At 45.9% G+C, this 17,807-nt stretch overlaps 1 protein-coding gene across 4 annotated transcripts in view; it reads right to left on the bottom strand.

Annotated features, from left to right (window-relative positions):
• LYPD6B (LY6/PLAUR domain containing 6B) overlaps positions 1-17,807 on the bottom strand; it is a 92,855-nt gene that overhangs the window by 61,476 nt on the left and 13,572 nt on the right. Inside the window, exons 2-3 of one of the 4 annotated variants that reach the window (XM_084810324.1) lie at positions 14,050-14,164; positions 11,651-11,826 (exon numbers count right to left, since the gene is read on the bottom strand). The exons of 1 other annotated variant lie outside the window; for it this stretch is intronic. The gene's annotated coding sequence lies outside the window, so the exon portion shown is untranslated. Of the gene's footprint in view, positions 1-7,680; positions 8,642-9,153; positions 9,386-11,650; positions 11,827-14,049; positions 14,165-17,807 lie in introns of those variants that run through there. 2 more of the 4 variants (XM_084810335.1, XR_014784389.1) reach the window with 2 other exon arrangements.

Here is a 17,807-nt window from a genome sequence, read left to right as displayed (position 1 = left end):
CTGCGTTTCCTTGCCTAGTCGCTGGTGATTAGCATCTGAAAGAGTCATTAAGCTGTAAAAGGATTAAAGCCTTGAAAAGAATCCTTTTGTCTGTGTCTTGAGTTGGCTATTGGAGTGTACTGAAAGAGGCCGCTAGGGCACTCCTGACAGCTTGGTCCCCGTTCCTCTTTTTTTCTCTCTCTTTTCTCCTACTGCCAAATGGAGGGTGCCAGGGACCTGGCGGTGCGAGCTCTGGCGCAAGAGAACCAGATTCTCTGTGATCAAGTGGCTCAACTGACGACTGCCGTACAGAATCTACAAGCTGTGGTTCAACCCCCACCTCCTCCTATTTCCCCCCCCCCCCCGCCGCAAGTGCCCGGTAGCGTTGCCAGAGAAGTTTTCTGGTGAGAAAGGACTTTTTCAGATTTTCTGGGCCCAATCGGAGCTGTACATGCGCCTTCGACCTGAGGATTTCCTGATGGAACAGGTTCGTGTAGGTTTCATCATTAAACTACTTTCAGGCGTGGCAGCTAAATGGGCTTCGGGACTTCTTCTCGCTAATGACCCCCTGCTTGGGGACTATCAAGGTTTAATGACAGCGATGGCCAGATTTTTCAGTGACCCCCTGCACATGCAGACGGCTTCTCGGGAGATTCGCTGCCTCAGGCAGGGCAAGGACTCAGTTTCCAGCTACGCATCAACTTTTCGCTTGCTGATGCAGGATTTAAAGTGGAATGATGCCGTGCTGGTGGCTCATTTTTTGGACAGTTTAAACAACGAGATCTAGGACAAGTTGGCGCGCACACCTAGCCCACCTACTTTGGAGGACCTCATCCAGGCCTGCCTCCAGATAGATAGTCGGCTGGAGGGGCACCAGCACACCCGGCAGGGCGCTGGGGGCCGAGATTTCCCTCCCATTCCCCCCCCGTTTCCTGCCCCCTCCCCCACCCCCTGCCCCTGCAGAGGGGGCAGAGGAGACCCTGATACAGCTGGGAGCTACCCGAGCCCCACCGCCGCCGGAGGAACTAGAGCGGCAGCGTGCTGAGTGCCAATGCTTTCAGTGTGGAAAGCTGGGACGTTTCGCCAAAACCTGCTGCGCTAGACCCACAGCTCCTCTGCCTCCCACTCCTCTCCTTCCTCTTCCTCCTCCTCCTCGCCCCCAGGCCTGACTAGGTTGCCCCCCAAGCCTGTTGGGGGTCTCCAGTGTGGGGGTCGGTTCCACACCCGGTGAGTGCCTTCCGCAACCCCCCCACCCTCCCATCTGCTATTGCATGTTCACTTCCACTCCTCCCAGTGGGGTGGGGCGGAAGCCCTGGCTTTAGTGGACTCGGGGGCTACGACCAATTTCATGGATGAAACCTTCGCCCTCTTCCATAAGATTCCTACCTTGCCTCTTCCTGTCCCCTTGGCAGTGGAGACCATCGATGGGCATCCTCTTTCTTCGGTTGCGGTGACCCGGATTACAGCTCCGCTCACTCTGCGCACCTAGTCCACGTTGAGCAAATTCAGTTTCACTTGGCCAAGGTTCCCCGATACCCAATCGTGCTGGGTGTTTCCTGGCTCTCTAAGCATAATCCTCAGATTTCTTGGGAGCTTCAGCAAGTGGAGTTTGCGTCTCTCTACTGCTGGGAGCATTGCCTCCCGATCGAGGCACCAGTCCCAGTCCAGGCCTTAACCCTTTCCTCCCCCTCCTCATCTGCTTCTGGCAGTTCTTCAGCTACCGTGATCCTCCCAGAGAAGTATGCGGCTTTTCGGGATGTTTTCGACAAGAAGGAGGCCGACCAGCTCCCCCCCCCCCCGCCCATTTGACTGTGCCATTAACCTCATTCCGGGGGTGACCATCCCTGCTGGCTGACTGTATTCAATGTTGGAGCCGGAACTTCGAGCTCTGCGGGAGTTTTTGGACATAAACCTCAGACGTTGCTTCATTCGTCCTTCTTCCTCCCCCGCCTGCACCCCTACCATCTTTGTGACCAAGAAATCTGGAGAACTCCACCTCGTGCACGACTACAGCGCCCTCAATTTGGTCTCGATCCCTGACAAGTACACCCTCCCCCTGATCCCTGAGATGCTGGAGCGCCTGGGGTGAGCCAAGATTTTCACAAAGTTGGACCTGCGTGGCGCCTACAATCTGATTCGCATCCGGGAAGGGGATGAGTGGAAGACCTGTTTCGGCACCAGGTACGGAGCGTATGAATACCTAGGGATGCCATTTGGGCTCGCCTGCACCCCCCTCCCCCACGTTTTCGCATTTTATGAATGCCATTTTCCGGGACTATTTGGACACTTTTCTCATTGTGTATCTCAATGATTTACTTATATTTTCTGAGGACCCCCACGCCCATCAGCACCATGTCTCCGCCGTCCTCCAGCACCTCCACGAGAACCATCTGTATGCCAAACTGGAGAAATGTGCATTTGACCTAACCTCTTTGGACTATCTTGGCTACATGATCTCAGCTGATGGTATCAGGATGGATCCTGCAAAGGTCCAGGCTGTCCTCTCCTGGCAGGCTCCATCCACCAAGAAGGACTTGCAACGTTTTCTGGGATTTGCTAATTTCTACAGAAAGTTCCTGCCCAGCTTTGCTTGGCTGACATATCCTCTCACAGACCTCCTTAATGGCAGGAAATCTCCTTTTCATTGGACGGCATCTGCCCAACAGGCTTTCGAGGAACTTAAGAAGCTTTTTAGTTCTGAGCCAATCCTGTTACATCCCGACCCGAGGAAGCTTTTTGTGGTGCAAACTGATGCCTCTGACTTTGCGGTGGGGGCGGTGCTTTTTCAGCCAGATCGGGCAGGCGGCGGGTTGCAACCCTGCGCCTACCACTCCAGGAAGCTGAACATCTCTGAGAGGAATTATACCATCTGGGAGAAGGAACTGTTGGCCATCAAGTCTGCTTTGGAGACCTGGCGTCATCTGCTGGAGGGGGCACAGCACCCAGTTGAAGTTAAAACTGACCATCGCAACCTGGAACATCTTCAGACAGCCCATGCCTTAAACCAGAGGCAGATTAGGTGGTCGCTTTTTTTCCCCCAGTTCCACCTTAAGATTTGCCATGTGAAGGCCTCCGACAAGCAGATGCTCTTTCTCGTAAGCCGGACCTCCAGCCAGGGGGTGAGGGAAATCCCCCCCAATTCTCCCCCCCCCATTCTTCCCCCCCAGAGCCTGGCGGCAACTGCAGTACCTCACTCTTGGGAGGAGCTCCTTCACTCTGCACAGGCTCAGGATGCTTTTGTTCGCACAAAAGTGGAGGAATTGGGGCTAGCCTCTGCCCCCCCACTCTACCCCCTTCTCTTTGCAAGGTGGCCTGCTTTACCATTCTGGTCAGGTCTATGTGCCTTCTAGACCCCTCCGCGAGAAGGTCCTCCATCAGTGCCACGACTTCCCCATGGCTGGGCATTTTGGCTTCGCCAAGACCCTGCACGGAGTGACGCGGGATTTTTGGTGGCCTTGTGTGCGTCGGGATGTCAAGACCTATGTCACCTCCTGCCCAACCTGCCAGCGGGCGAAGGCCCTCTCAGACAAGCCCACAGACTTGCTTCACCCCCTGCCTACCCCCCCCAGGACCTTGGAAACTGCTCTCCCTTGACTTCATCACTGACTTGCCCCCCTCACACGGTAAGACTACCATTTGTTTTCTAAGATGGCCCATTACATCCCCTGCTCTGGGTTGCCCACAGCCAGGAAGATGGCGAAGCTGTTTTTGGTGCATGTTTTCCAGCACCACGGATGGCCCGAGGGTCTCATTTCGGATAGGGGGGCCAATTCACTGCCCATTTCTGGAGGGAGCTACTTGGGCTTCTCCATGTGGTGCGTCGTCTTTCCTCTGCCCACCATCCACAGATGGACGTTGAGACCAAGCGCACCAATGTGACTCTGGAGCAATATTTGCGCTGTTATGTCAATTACCAGCAAGATGACTGGTTTTCCTTGCTGCCTCTCACAGAATTTGCTTATAACAATGCCTGCCATGCTTCCACCCGCCAGACTCCATTTTTTGCCAATTTTGGTTACCACCCCAAGGCTTTTCCGTCCACCTTAGCTCCCTCTTCGGTGCCAGCGGCCCATGACTTTTTAGAGGAGTTGTGAGCTGTACACCACCTCTTATGGGACTCCCTCGAGTAAGCCAAGGCAGCCTACAAGGCCTCTGCAGACCGGCGGCGCCAGCCAGGTCCGTCTCTGCAACTGGGGGACTGGGTTTGGTTGTCCACCCAATACCTCCCCTCTCACTCAACCTCAAGGAAGCTCACGCCTAGCCGCACGGGGCCTTTCCAGATTATGGCCCAGATTAACCCTGTTGCTTTTATCCTGGCTCTCCCCCCCTCCATGAAGATCCATCCTGTTTTTCATCAGTCCTTGCTGTCCCCCCTGGTTTCTGGTGACCCTCATCGCTTGGCCGGTTCCCCCCTGCTGCCAGTGCTGGTGGAGGGGGAGGAGGAGTTTGAGGTGGCGCAGATTCTGGACTCCCGCCTTTCTCGTGGCCGCCTGCAATATCTAGTGGACTGGAAAAGGTACGGGCCAGATGAGCGAATCTGGGAACCCGCAGAAAATGTGCATGCTCCATTGCTGCTGAGGCACTTCCACCAGCTGTACCCCCACAAACCCAGGGCCCCAGGGAAGGAGAAGGAGGGGGGCTTCATGGGAGTGGGGATGATGTCAGGGTGGAAACTGAGCCGATAGAACCCCAGAGCAGTTCTGATTCTGAGGAGGATCAGCAATCCGTGGGAGAGGAGCCAGCTCATCCCGCACAGGCACAGCAGCTGGCAGAGATTCCTCCTGCCGGCATTCATGAGATAGTAACCCTGGCAGTGAGAAAGTGCGGGAGGGGGGCTTGCTAGATGCTCGACGCAGACGCAGGGAGCGACGAGCGATGGAGGGCACGGAAAGGAGGCGTAGCGCCCGTTTGGCGTGCAAGCAACGGCCACGTCCTGTGGACCCAAGGGAAAGAGGGAGGATTTCTCCCTAGCCCATAAGTTCAGGGTCTTCAAGTGATTCTCCTTCAAACGGGGACCAACTGCCTACCCGGAGCATAGGCTACTCTGCTGTTCATTGCTTAGTCACTGGTGATTAGCATCTGAAAGAGTCATTAAGTTGTAAAAGGATTAAAGCCTTGAAAAGAATCCTTTCGTCTGTGTCTTGAGTTGGCTATTGCAGTGTACTGAAAGAGGCCGCTAGGGCGCTCCTGACAGTCACTGTCAACAGCAGTAGAGCTGTGCGGTGCAGGAGGGATTTCCAGTGGATAACTAGTGAGTCGGATGAGGGTGCTGAACTCTCTCCCACACACAATCCTCATAATTCTTCATCCCAGGCTATTTTCTGCCACCTTCCATTCTCAGAGCCTGACTTGGAAAAAAATGGCTGAGGGAATGAGTTAAGAAGAGGGGAGCAAAGCTGATAAGGGAAAAGTTCTGCCCTCCACTCACCACTTCTCTACTGGAAAACAGAGCTGTGCATTGACCAGAAAATTCTGCTGCACTGACCAGCCCAATTCTGCCTGGACCAATTCAGAGGCCACCCACTTCAACTCGGATCCAAATCCGAATGTTGTTTGGAAATCCAAATCTTCATGCCTCCCACTGACTATCAATGGAAATCAACAAAAGGCTGTAACTTTTTTCCTGTTCCTTAGCATTGGATGACATTTGCAGACATAGCCCTTATGAGGGGACAATGCCTGCCAAATGGCATACAAATACATGCAGGGAATTTTGTGCTACACACCTTTAAATTTTATTTTTTAACTTAAAAGAACTGCTAACTTCTTTTATTTCTTGGCAGAATTAGATGAAATTTGCTGGGATAGTTGCCCCTTCCAAGGGTATCATGCCTGCTAGGATTGAGGTGAATAAGTGCAGGGAGCTTTGTGCAGGAACAGCCTTTACAAGTGTTTTTCAAACACTTCATGTTTCTGATTCTGTGGATTCTAGTCCACGGAATATATTTATGTATATTTGCCACCCAACAACATAAGTTCTCTTGGTGACTTCCAATAAAAACTAACACAAATAAATAACAAGGTAATAAAACTATAAAAAACTAGAATACCATAGCATCCAGTACATCAGAAAACCACCAGCAGAAAATAAAATCAGTACTAAGTTCATGGCAGCACCAAAATGTTATAGATTTTCAATCTCCAAGAATACCCAAAAGACCTATAAAAGTTTATACCATAATAAATGTGTTAGTCTTTATGGTGCCAGAAGATGTTTTGTTGTTTTTTCTCCAAGAGTCTAACACAGCTTCCCCTCTGGAAGTTGATTACAATGGAAAATATAGTACAGTGGGATGCAACTGCCTACATTTTGGTCTATGGCAAAATGAGAAGTTCTAAAAATGTAAGGTTAGACAAGATTTTCCATAGCAACTACTCCTCAGTATTATGAACTAGCATAATAATTGCTCCAATAGAACATCACTTAACTTTTCCCTTGAAGTCACTAAGATCTGTGTAAAGATATAGTCTACAACAGAGCTTGAGCACATTCTATTCTTACAGCAGCAGAATTGCAAAACATAATGCTTTGCTATTTTCAGGGTGATTAGTCAAGGCATCCAAAAGGGATGTGGCCATCATCATATATTTATTTTAAAATTTAAATAATAACTCCCAAGGAGCGTTCCACGTTTTGCATGAATTTGGACATACAATTTATTATAGCCCTTCCTATCCTTCATGCAATAATAACAAAATTGTTTCAAAGAGCTGGTTAATAGCGAGCCAACAGCATATTTACACAGGACAGGATTTACTGCATATCCACTGCTGAAGATCTCTTCCTATCTGCTACAACAAACTGTAGATGCTAATAAAGAATTCACCCAAGACATATGGAAAGTAGGCAAGAAAGAAATGAAGCTGCAATCAATGAAAACAAAACACAGAAACAAGAGCTAATTAAAATGGGATTGAGATCTTATCTAAAAAGTGGTTAACCGCATCAAAATCTGGATATGGATGTTTCTATGATTTGAGATTAGATCTCTGCTGATACAGCTATTTCCCTGAGAACTAGATGCAAACGTTGAAGTGAAATAGTTGAAGGGAAATAGCAGCTCTGAGAAGCCTGAAAGGGTTATGTATCTACCTCACAACAGTTCTGCTCAGATTCACAGCTCCTATGGCTGTATTTGCATAAAAATACCACACACGCACACGCGCACACACACACACACTGGAAGGTTAACTACAAATCTTCCAGCATTTTGCCTAGTTATGTTTTTATTGGGTTGGAGGCTGCATCCTATGCCCTTTGACTTCTGCATAACTGTTTGGGGTTTGTAACTATGGTGACAACAGGTTTTGCTTAAAATGACTTATCAGAAAGTGAAAGCACCTTTTATCACAGAAGAATAGTCAAACATGAAATTACCCATTATGGGAGTTGACAGGGTACTGCAAAGCACCTATTGTGTGGTCTGATCAAATTTCTGCCCCAGATGTCCACCCAATTTTTGCCAAGCAGTCATGTCTCAGTTCCACATACTAACTTTCATTTTGTCAAACTAATGAAGTAGAAAACCTGGTTCATTTAACACTTCCCCCTGGTTATCTGGCTGTACAATAATTATTAGCCACCTAACCTGGTTCTTTCAAAGAGAAACTGGAAGAAAGCCTCACCTTTACCTCAGCAGTTTGGATTTCAAGCCTGTGTGTCAGTCTAAATCCCCTACATTTCAAGCAATTGAAAAAATGCATTTACCTTCACTGATCTTTAATAAGCTATGCAGGTTGGAAAGTCAATTTAGATTTAAGCATTTCAATCATCTACTACTACTACTACTACAAAGAAAATTATTTATTTTATTTCAAAGATTTATATGCTGCCATTCGAGGCAAATCTCTCCCAAGGATGACAACAAAACCATAATACATAATATCAGTAAAACCACAATCTAAAATGAAAACATTGGAACAGCAGCAGTTAAAACAACACAGAGCATCACACATTACAAAGCAATTCAAAATAAAAAGGGTTTCAGGGTCCATTTAAAAGCCAGTAGATAAGAAGCTATATGTATCTTGCTAAGGAGGGAATTTCAGAAGCATGGGGGCACTACCAAAATGACCCCCTATCTTTTTCTCTCTCATTTTTGCAGTGGCAGGAGAAAGATGCAATCTGCTATTAAGGCTACAAATTTCCCCCTCTATGGCTAATAGCAGTTCCAGCCAGGCAGCAATCAGTCTAGACTGGGGCCATGCAGCATGAACACAGGGTGCGTGGAAGGGTTAGACCCCCTCCCCCATGCCACAGTCTAATCCAGATCAGGAACTCCGTGTAGCTGCTTTAAAATGAAGAAGAAAAGTTACATTGGAAGCTCTAGTGTAATGTGTAGTTTGGTCCTCCATTTCCAAGAAAACACTTAAAAGGATCAGGTTCCTAATTCAGGACATTCAAGGATACAGTCCCTGCTAAAGCAGCTCTCCATGCCACCAAAATAATAATTAACCTAAATACACACACTATGGAATGCCGCATAGCTATGTTTTCCTTAAATCAATGGGTGGGGATGGAAAAGAAGACTCATTTCTGCCAGTAGAACTAACTGTGAGCCCTTTTGGCTGCTTTCTCCCCTCCATGTTCCACCTGCCATGCAAGTTATTACAAAATAGAAATGGTATTCTCCTGTAGGATCCAAGAGCTGAGAAGGATTTCCTGGGAAGAGAAAAGAAGCAGAACACTTGAGTCACCAAGAAAGAACAGAATGGGAATCTCAGATTAACAGGAGTTTGTTTAGTCTAACCTACATGTAGGACAGTCAAATCTATCTTAAAAATCAGACTGGGCATTCAGTCACTGCATGACAGCATTCTCTCTACCTTAGACACATTGGTAGATCTACTTCTAGGCTTTACTGCACAGTCATTACTGCTAAGCAGTCCTAAAGTTGTCACAATGCCTGTGTATTTTCCTCTCAAAATACCTGGCCACAGCCTCCCAACCTGGTGCCCACCAGATGGTTGAACTAGATTGTAGTCTTGGACTTCAACTCCTGTCACCCCTCACCAGGTCGGGGAGGCTGCTCTAAAATAATCACAAGGTTGGATTAATGGGGTGGGGAGAGAAGCACTTGCTCAGGGCCCCAATAATGAAATCAAACTGTAATGCTTATCCAAAAATTACTACCATTTTCATGCATTGATAAGACCCTAAATAAACGTATTCACCATACTAGCCAACATCCTCCAGAACGTGAATAACCTTCCCCCAGACTGAAGACTGCACACAGACGTTCAGGACTATAATTCAGCATACAATCCGCTCAGCCACCACTGCTGCAGGGAGCTGGTGGGGATGAGCTGTCGCTCCACTTCCAACCTCGACGAGTGATTTCCTGCAAGGCTGCTGCATTTGGAAGTCATTCAGGGCATATGGCAACATGGCCATCTCACAGCCACCCTAGAGTTTTGTGCCAAAAAACAAAACAAAACGGTTCTTCTGAGACTACTTTTAGTCTGATTGTTTTCCTTAATCAGCTTGTCTGTTTCTGTTGTGGTGTGAACTACCTTCCACATTTACTCCAGAATGATTTCCCTGCCCAGGGGTGTGTCTTTCACCTGGCCATGATCTCACTGATCCCAGTCAAGGCGTTTCTCCAGTATTTTCCCTGTCTGTGTTCTCCTGATGTTTCCACCATTTCAGGGCTGGCCGTCAGAGTTCTGAGCTACCTCATGGCACTTACTTGACCTTGCCTACCACTAGACTCTGGTGGCCATCCCCGCAAAGTGTAGGTGTGCTCAGAGAAGCCGCTAACTTTTTTTAAAAAAAGTAATGCGTTAAAGCGAAATAGTGCTTTTGTCCAGCAGTACCTACAGCCCCATCTCACTATCTCGCATTTGCCAGCAAGTCCTATAGCCCCTATCTCACTATCGCACAATTGCGCAATAGTGAGGTAGGGGCTATAGGACTTGCTGGCATATGTGTGACAGTGAGATAGGGGAGGGAAAGAAATAAAAACAAAATTGGCTGAATTGGGCATAGGTTGGGGAAGTAGGTGTCTCTTCAGAAATGACTCCCATTGTGGTCAATGAGGCTTGTTCCTCTAAATATCAATGCTGCATTTCTTTATTGTTTGCTTTGTTGCTGTAAGGAAGTAATTAATATGAAGCTTTGAACCTTCGCATTACAGGAGCTTCAGGGGAAGGAGACAGGGATGGAGCCTGGAGCGGGGGAGCCTCTCTTATTGGTTGAGCAGCCCCTGCCAGTCTGATGACGTTCACTCCAACCCCACCCCACCCGGAAGTATGTTCCTGTGAAGTGACTTAGAATGGTGCAGTGCACTCGTTGCCCTGCGCGGACCAAAGCCAGTTCCTTGAAAAATCCGGGTAAGCTACCATTCGCTTCTCCTTCTGTTGTTGTGGAGACACCCCCAAAATACTATCAGAAGCTCTCTAACAAAATAGAACAGGCTAAGAGGTGCCAGAAAGGTTGTTGGGTGGGACAGCCTTCATTAGCTAACCTCATCATGCATCTGCAGAACCATAGTTCCAGACGAGAGTCTCCCCCTCCCTCATTCTTCTTTTTTTTTGGAACATCAGACCTCAGAAAGCATAATGGGGTGGCTTACAGTTTACTGTCTGCTACTTTCTGAAACTTTGTAGACAGGCCCATGGAAGAAGACGGGTTAATTAGTCAAAGCCAGAACAAGACTGTGTCCATTTCTGGCTTGAAAAATTCCCCCACTGTTATACTGTACGAAGGACTCCAAGGGATCTGTGCAAACTGGCATGTAGTAAGTAGCTTGTGCTTTATACTTTTCTCTAAAAAGAGCCAGAGTGTTAAACTGAAAATGAATAAATAACTGTACTATATCTTAAGTAAAATAAAAAATCTTACATTAAGTACATCAGGCAGTGCTGACATAAGGCAACAACCAGCCTCTTTTGCTTTCAGATTATTTGCATGAATCTTTCAAGGTGTGAATGGCTTTGTGTGGCTTTCAAGATGTGACCATAAGTAGTTGTAAAGTCATACTTAGGGTTCAGTGTGAGGGGAACTGTCACTATCACTTTTAAGGCTGGGAATCAGTTAGGGAAAAGGCCGTAGCTCAGGGGTAGAGCGCATGCTTTGCATGTGGAAGGTTCCTAGTACAATCCGCAGAAGGTCCCAGCCAGGTTCAGTCACTTGTATCTCCAGGTAGGGCTGGCAAGGACCCCTGCCAGACACTATCAGTCAGTGGAGGCTGGTGGCTCCAATTACGGTGGGGATGTGATTCCATTCTGCGTTTCAGTCAGAACCAGCCAGAACTCTAAAGGATCTATCCAAGGTTCTGAGCCCATTTTTGGATAGGGTTCAGCACCTTGGATGGTTCCTTTAGAGTTCTAGCTGGTTCTGACTAAAACCCAGGATGGAATCACAACCTCACTGAAATCAGAGCCACCAGCCTCTACTGCTGTCACTGTACACAATACTGAGCTAAATGTTCTGAGCTAGTATAAGGCAGCTTCCCAAGGCTAACTTTTTTTTCATCTGCTGGATTTCGGGTGACTACAATGAACTTCACGGGGGGTAGGAATGCATCTTGATGACTTTACCTGTTTTAAAGTAAGCCTTCCCTTCTTCCAAGTGAAGCTTTGTGGCTCATGCCATATACAAACATTCCCAGGGGAACTTTTTGCTACAAACATCCCCCTACCAGTCAGCTCAAAGCATTTTGCTACTCACTGACAGTAGAATTTAGCCAGCCTTCCAAAAAATTATACTCTGCATTCAGTTGTCAGATTAATTCAGATAACACAATTACTCCAAAGGGCAGCTGCTCACTCAGTGTCGGATTGCTCTTCTCTTGTCATTCACTCTGCTACACACAAGCCTTTGCTTCTTGGTCCCCTGCTAAACTTCTGTGGAAGAAAACCCTTTTGGTTTATACAAATAAAGCATTAACATATATGCATTTTGTACCGATAACTGTAGCCCTTTATTGCTTTTGCAATTACTAGGTTTCCTGTGTACTTAATATGGGCTTGGGTTATAAACCACAGGAACATCTCCTGTAGTAAATACTGAAATAGGTCCTGCAGTAGTTGCCAATGCAGATCTACTTAAGCATGAGAGAAATACCTCCTAGGTAGTGAGGGCTGAAGAGCATGCTATGCAGAGGTAGGCAAGTGCCGAACACTTTTAAAAATGCAATTCTATATATTGTTGGAATAAGCAAAATCTGCATGGTGCCATAAGCAAACTACACATCCAGTGTATACAATTGGTTGACCCAACAACTTCTGTACTAAAGATAGGTAATATAGTGACATCTGTGCCTGCACTGGGTCAAAGTGGTGCCACATTATCCTTATATAAAGAGGATATTCTATTATGGCACAGTAACACATACGGCCAGTTTGCACAACATGGCTGGCTCATCATGGATTATTTAACCCACAATGAGCTGTGGTGTATGCTGGGAGTGTGTAGCCATTTTGATTGCACAGCCCCCAATTGAGGTTGTGCTGTGTCATCTGAACCCAGTCATTGTGGGTTATTCAAGGGTTAAATTTTCTTGTATGTTACCTCCTCTATTTCACTGTTCTCTTTGACAGAGGAAACATACAAGGAAATTGACCAGGCAAGACTATACATATCAAACAGGCACAAGTGTGCACTTGCGAAAGACCAACAAAAAATAATAACAATTAAAAAAAATACACCCCCAATTGCACATTTTTGAGGAACCGAAAAGTAATTTTTTAAAAAGCCGGGGAACAAGTGACAGTCCTTCCAAAGTGCCATTTCAGTATCAGTGGAAGGGCAGTCACTGATGAGATAATGAAGACTGAGCAGCACAGGCTTTTTTGCTGCTCTTGCTGAACAGCTTTGTAGCTGATCACAGCAACCCATGATAAAATTGATCTCCTTGGTTCAGACAACACAACAACCCACCAGGGTATGAACAACCCTACAACAAGCCATGGGTTCTCTGCATGGTTTGTTCATTAAAAATAAGCCACCCTGCAGAAAACACTCCAGGTTCAGAAGACACGACAATCAACCATGGCTTGCTGCCCATGGTTGGGTGTCTTGTCATGCGAACCCAGTTAGTAAAACACCACACAGTATATATAAAGCATCAGTTTGGAAAACACATTGTCCCATTTCTTCCCAAAATGCAAGCAACTAACATAGCTTTCAGCAAAACGGAGGATGAAGCTGTCAGATCAAAAGCCATAAAGGTAATTTTAAAAGAACTGTCTGTCTGGATAATTCAGAAAGCTTAGATTCTGATAATGATATGCTTCATTACACTTCAGGACGTTAATTGTATACTCATGAGAACTAAAAGGCATTAATAGAAAGCCAGTGTGATGTAGTGGTTAGACTGTTGGACTGGGACTCCGGACATCCAGATTGTAGTCCCCACTTGGCCATGAAGGTCAGTGGGTGAGTTTGGGCCAGTCACTAACTATCAACGTACCCTACCTCACAGGGTTTTGTAAGGATGAAATGGAGAGGAGGAGGACCATGCAAGCTGCCCTGGGTTTATTGCAAGAAGAAAAAATGTGGGATATAAATGTAAAAATTAATCAATCAATCAATTCATAGCCTTCATTTATGCTAGCATAACACAATGACTTTGATTTAAAATTAGCAGCCCATTCTGAAATGTCAGGTATTAGCTACTTCCAAAGGTAGACTCAAGATCCAAGACCTCTGGTGTGGTCTGGAGCAGCAAAAATGGGGAAGGATTTTTCTAAGTGCCAGACATCTTCAGAATAAAGAATAACCCTTACAGTGATTTGCTTCAGAAGGAAGCTTTAAGGAACCCTAAAGGTAAGAGCAATGCACAGATCTTCACTAGTTGTACTTGGCAAGACATTGCTAAATGAATCCAGCCTCTCACCTGGTGTCAATCAACATTAATTCCCCACAAAAGGACTAAAAAATAGTCATCCCAATTTACAGAGGCACTGTCTATGATGACTTTATGACAGACTTACCAATTACAGCAATTATAGATAAACCATTATATTTAAATCCTGGATAAAACAGAGCAAAAGTATTTGACACTTGCCCCATTGTTTATGTCTGACAGTTTGAAAGCAAGAAATTGCAAGTAGATAAATAGGTACCGCTTTGGCGGGAAAGGTAACACCTCGGTGTTCAGTCATGCCGGCCACATGACCACGGAAGCGTCTTCGGACAGCGCTGGCTCTTCGGCTTAGAAATGGAGATGAGCACCACACCCTAGAGTCAGACACAACTGGTTGGGGACACCTTTACGTTTTTTTTTATACACTAAACAGGAAATAGGATCCTTTCAAAAATCCCTGACCCATTTGATACACATCTGTAAAATATGTCTGTTCCTTTCACAGTTGCACTATATTTTTCACTGTAAACCTAAGATATTTAGGGTGCAATCCTATGCATGTTTAGACAATAAAAAGTCCTACAACTTCCAGCATTCCCCAGCCAGCCATGCTGAAAGCAGAGGGAGATGAGATGAAAAGCAGGCCATTCAACCAGACCTGCTGAAAGACTGCTTTTCCCCTCTTCCCTCCCCATTTCTTGTTTCCTTTTGTGTCATATCTTTTTAGATTGTAAACCTGCAGGCAGGTACTGTCTTTTTTTAATTGATTGTATGTAAGCAGCTCAAGGAGGCTTTTAGGCTGAGGAGCATGATTGAAATTCTTTAAGTAAATAAATAAATATTAAGCCCCATTGAACTCAACAGGACTTACTTCTGAGTAGGCATGAATAGGAGGATTGTACTGTAAATTTGTATCTTGACAACTATCTTTGAAATACGTGGGAAAGGAGGAGGAGAAAAGAAGGGTATAAACCTCCTTGGTCATTTATTTCCCCTTCTCTGCAAGCAGAGACCCCATGCACAGCAAGCCCATACACATGGCTATATTGTTTGGATACCTGGGGGCTATTCTTACCCAGCCAAAGGAACTAGGTGGATGGTATTTGAAAGGCTGCATAATTCAATTATTCACACATTACTGAAGGAAAGATTGAAGCAGTTTCCCAAGATGTATATGATACCACTAGATTCTGCCATCTTGTGCTAGACAGACATGGTCTGATATCCATAATATTGCCACAGATGATAAATACGGAGGAATGTGTAAATCAACTGAGAGAAGCTGAACAAGTTCTTTGACTGTGACCCTATGTCAGGAGTAGGCAACCTGATGCCATCCTGATGTTTTGGACTACAGTTCCCATCAGCACTAGCAAGCATGGCCAATGGTCTGGTATCATGGAGTCTGCAGCCCAAAACATCTGGAGGACACCAGGTTGCCTACTCCTGTGCTATGCCCTCTCCATTTTCTTTTCTGTTCAAGATCCCCCATTTACCTTCCTATGCTTACCTTTTGACTAACCCTCAAAACCTCCACCATACATATGGGAAAGTGAGTGATGAGCCTGCAACCAGAAAGAAGGGCTCATGAGCCAATTGCTTAAATCCTGAGAATGAGAATGACTTCTCTTCATATCTCCCATGTGCCAGGATCTGCTGGAGAGAGGATAGAGAGGCCTATTCATGCCTTGCTATGCCTTGCTATTGCTTGGGGCAACATGTGCCACTAGCGTTAACTCAGATCTATCATTGCCTTCAAATACATTTATCATGTGATTTGGCTACTAGATTTATGATTCAGTAAAATCCTGCCATAAGTTCTGCCCATTGTTTTGCCAATAAGCAATGGTTCTTTTTGGATACCCAGAGGCACCAATGAGTGAAGGAAAGAAGTTTATTTAGGTAAAATAGGTTAATAAAGCAAGGAAAAGCAAAACAATACAATCAAAGCATAAAGCATCCATTCCTTCCGTCACCAGGAACCCCTCATGCCTATCAAGGTAAGAGTAGTGATAAATGGCTCCAATGGCCTGGCTTGTGGCTCCTGTCGACTTGGCCCATGGAGAGATTCCGAGTCTCAAACCTCCCTCAGAGATCTACTGTATATACATTTATAAAGGTGCAATCCTATGCAGCTGTAGACAGAGAAAAGGCCTACAACTCCCAACATTCCCCAGCCAGCTGTGGGAGTTGTAGGCCTTTTCTCTGTCTAAACCTGCATAGGATTGCACCCTTAGCGGGCTCTTTCTTTCACCCTCCCATTGGGAGAAGCAAACTAGCCTTCATCATTGCCAGGCAGCCAAGCCAGGTGGCAGTAATGAGCTACAGTCAACCTTGGACTTCTTACATTAAAGATAACACTGACTGTTTCCCAGGCAGACATCTAAAGCTAGAAGCTGGACTAATAGCATACAATTGACAAGGCGTAAGCTCTGTACAGTCAGTAAAAACAAGACCTGGAGCTGCCTGTGGCTCAGATCATGAGCTTCTTATTGCAAAATTTTGGCTTAAATTGTAGAACGTAGGGAAAACCACTAAACCTAAAACATACCCCTTATGAATATACAGTGGAGGTGAGGAATAGATTTAAGGGATTAGACCTGATAGACAGAGTGCCTGAGGAACTATGGATGGAGGTCCGTAACATTGTTCAGGAGGCAGCAACGAAATCCATCCCAAAGAAAAAGAAATGCAAGAAAGCAAAGTGGCTGTCTGATGAGGCTTTACAAGTAGCTGAGGAAAGAAGGGAAGCAAAAAGCAAGGGAGAAAGGGGAAGATATATCCAACTGAATGCAGATTTCCAGAGAATAGCAAGGAGAGACAAGAAGGCCTTCTTAAATGAACAATGCAAAGAAATCAAGGAAAACAACAGAATGGGAAAGACTGGAGATCTCTTCAAGAAAACTGGAGATCTCAAGGGAACGTTTTGTGCAAAGACAGGCATGATAAAGGACAAAGAAGGCAGGGACCTTACAGAAGCAGATGAGATTAAGAAGAGGTGGAAAGAATACACAGAAGAACTATACAGGAAAGATCTTAATGTCCCTGATAGCCATGATAGTGCGGTCACTGAACTTGAGCCGGACATCCTAGAGAGTGAAGTCAGGTGGGCCTTAGGAAGCATTACTAACAACTAAGCTAGTGGAGGTGACAGTATTCCAGCTGAGCTATTTAAAATCCTAAAAGATGATGCTGTTAAAGTGCTGCACTCAATATGCCAACACATTTGGAACACTCAACAGTGGCCACAAGACTGGAAAAGGTCAGTTTATATTCCAGTTCCAAAGAAGGGCAATGCCAAAGAGTGTTCAAACTACCGTACAATTGCCCTCATTTCACATGCCAGCAAGGTGATGCTCAAAATCCTACAAGCCAGGCTTCAGCAGTATGCGAACCAAGAACTACCAAAAGTACAAGCTCGTTTTTGAAGAGGCAGAAGAACTAGAGATCAAATCGCCAACATTTGCTGGATCATGGAGAAAGCAAGAGAATTCCAGAAAAACATCTATTTCTGCTTCATTGACTACGCTAAAGCCTTTGATTGTGTGGATCACAACAAACTGTGGCAAATTCTTAAAAAGATGAGCGTACCAGACCACCTTACCTGTCTCCTTAGAAACCTGTACGAGGGTCAAGAAGCAACAGTAAGAACCAGACATGGAACAACCGATTGGTTCAAAATTGGGAAAGGAGTATGACAAGGCTGCATATTGTTGCCCCGCTTATTTAACTTATATGCAGAGTACATCATGAGAAATGCTGGGTTGGATGAATCACAGGTTGCAATTAAGATTGCTGGGAGAATTATCAACAACCTCAGATACGCAGATGATACCACTCTAATGGCAGAAAGCGAAGAGGATCTAAAGAGCCTCTTGTTGAGGGTGAAAGTGGAGAGTGCAAAAGCTGGTTTGAAACTCAGCATTAACAAAACTAAGATCATGGCGTCTGGCCCCATCAGTTCCTGGCATACAGAAGGGGAAGAAACGGAAGCAGTGACAGTTTTCACTTTCTTGG

The sequence above is a fragment of the Heloderma suspectum genome, chromosome 1 (genome assembly GCF_057233095.1).
Source record: "Heloderma suspectum isolate Gila_16-S chromosome 1, 16-S_ref, whole genome shotgun sequence".
Classification (NCBI taxonomy): domain Eukaryota; kingdom Metazoa; phylum Chordata; class Lepidosauria; order Squamata; family Helodermatidae; genus Heloderma; species Heloderma suspectum.
Note: the sequence above shows the minus strand (reverse complement) of the source record. Positions and strands in the feature narration are given on the sequence as shown.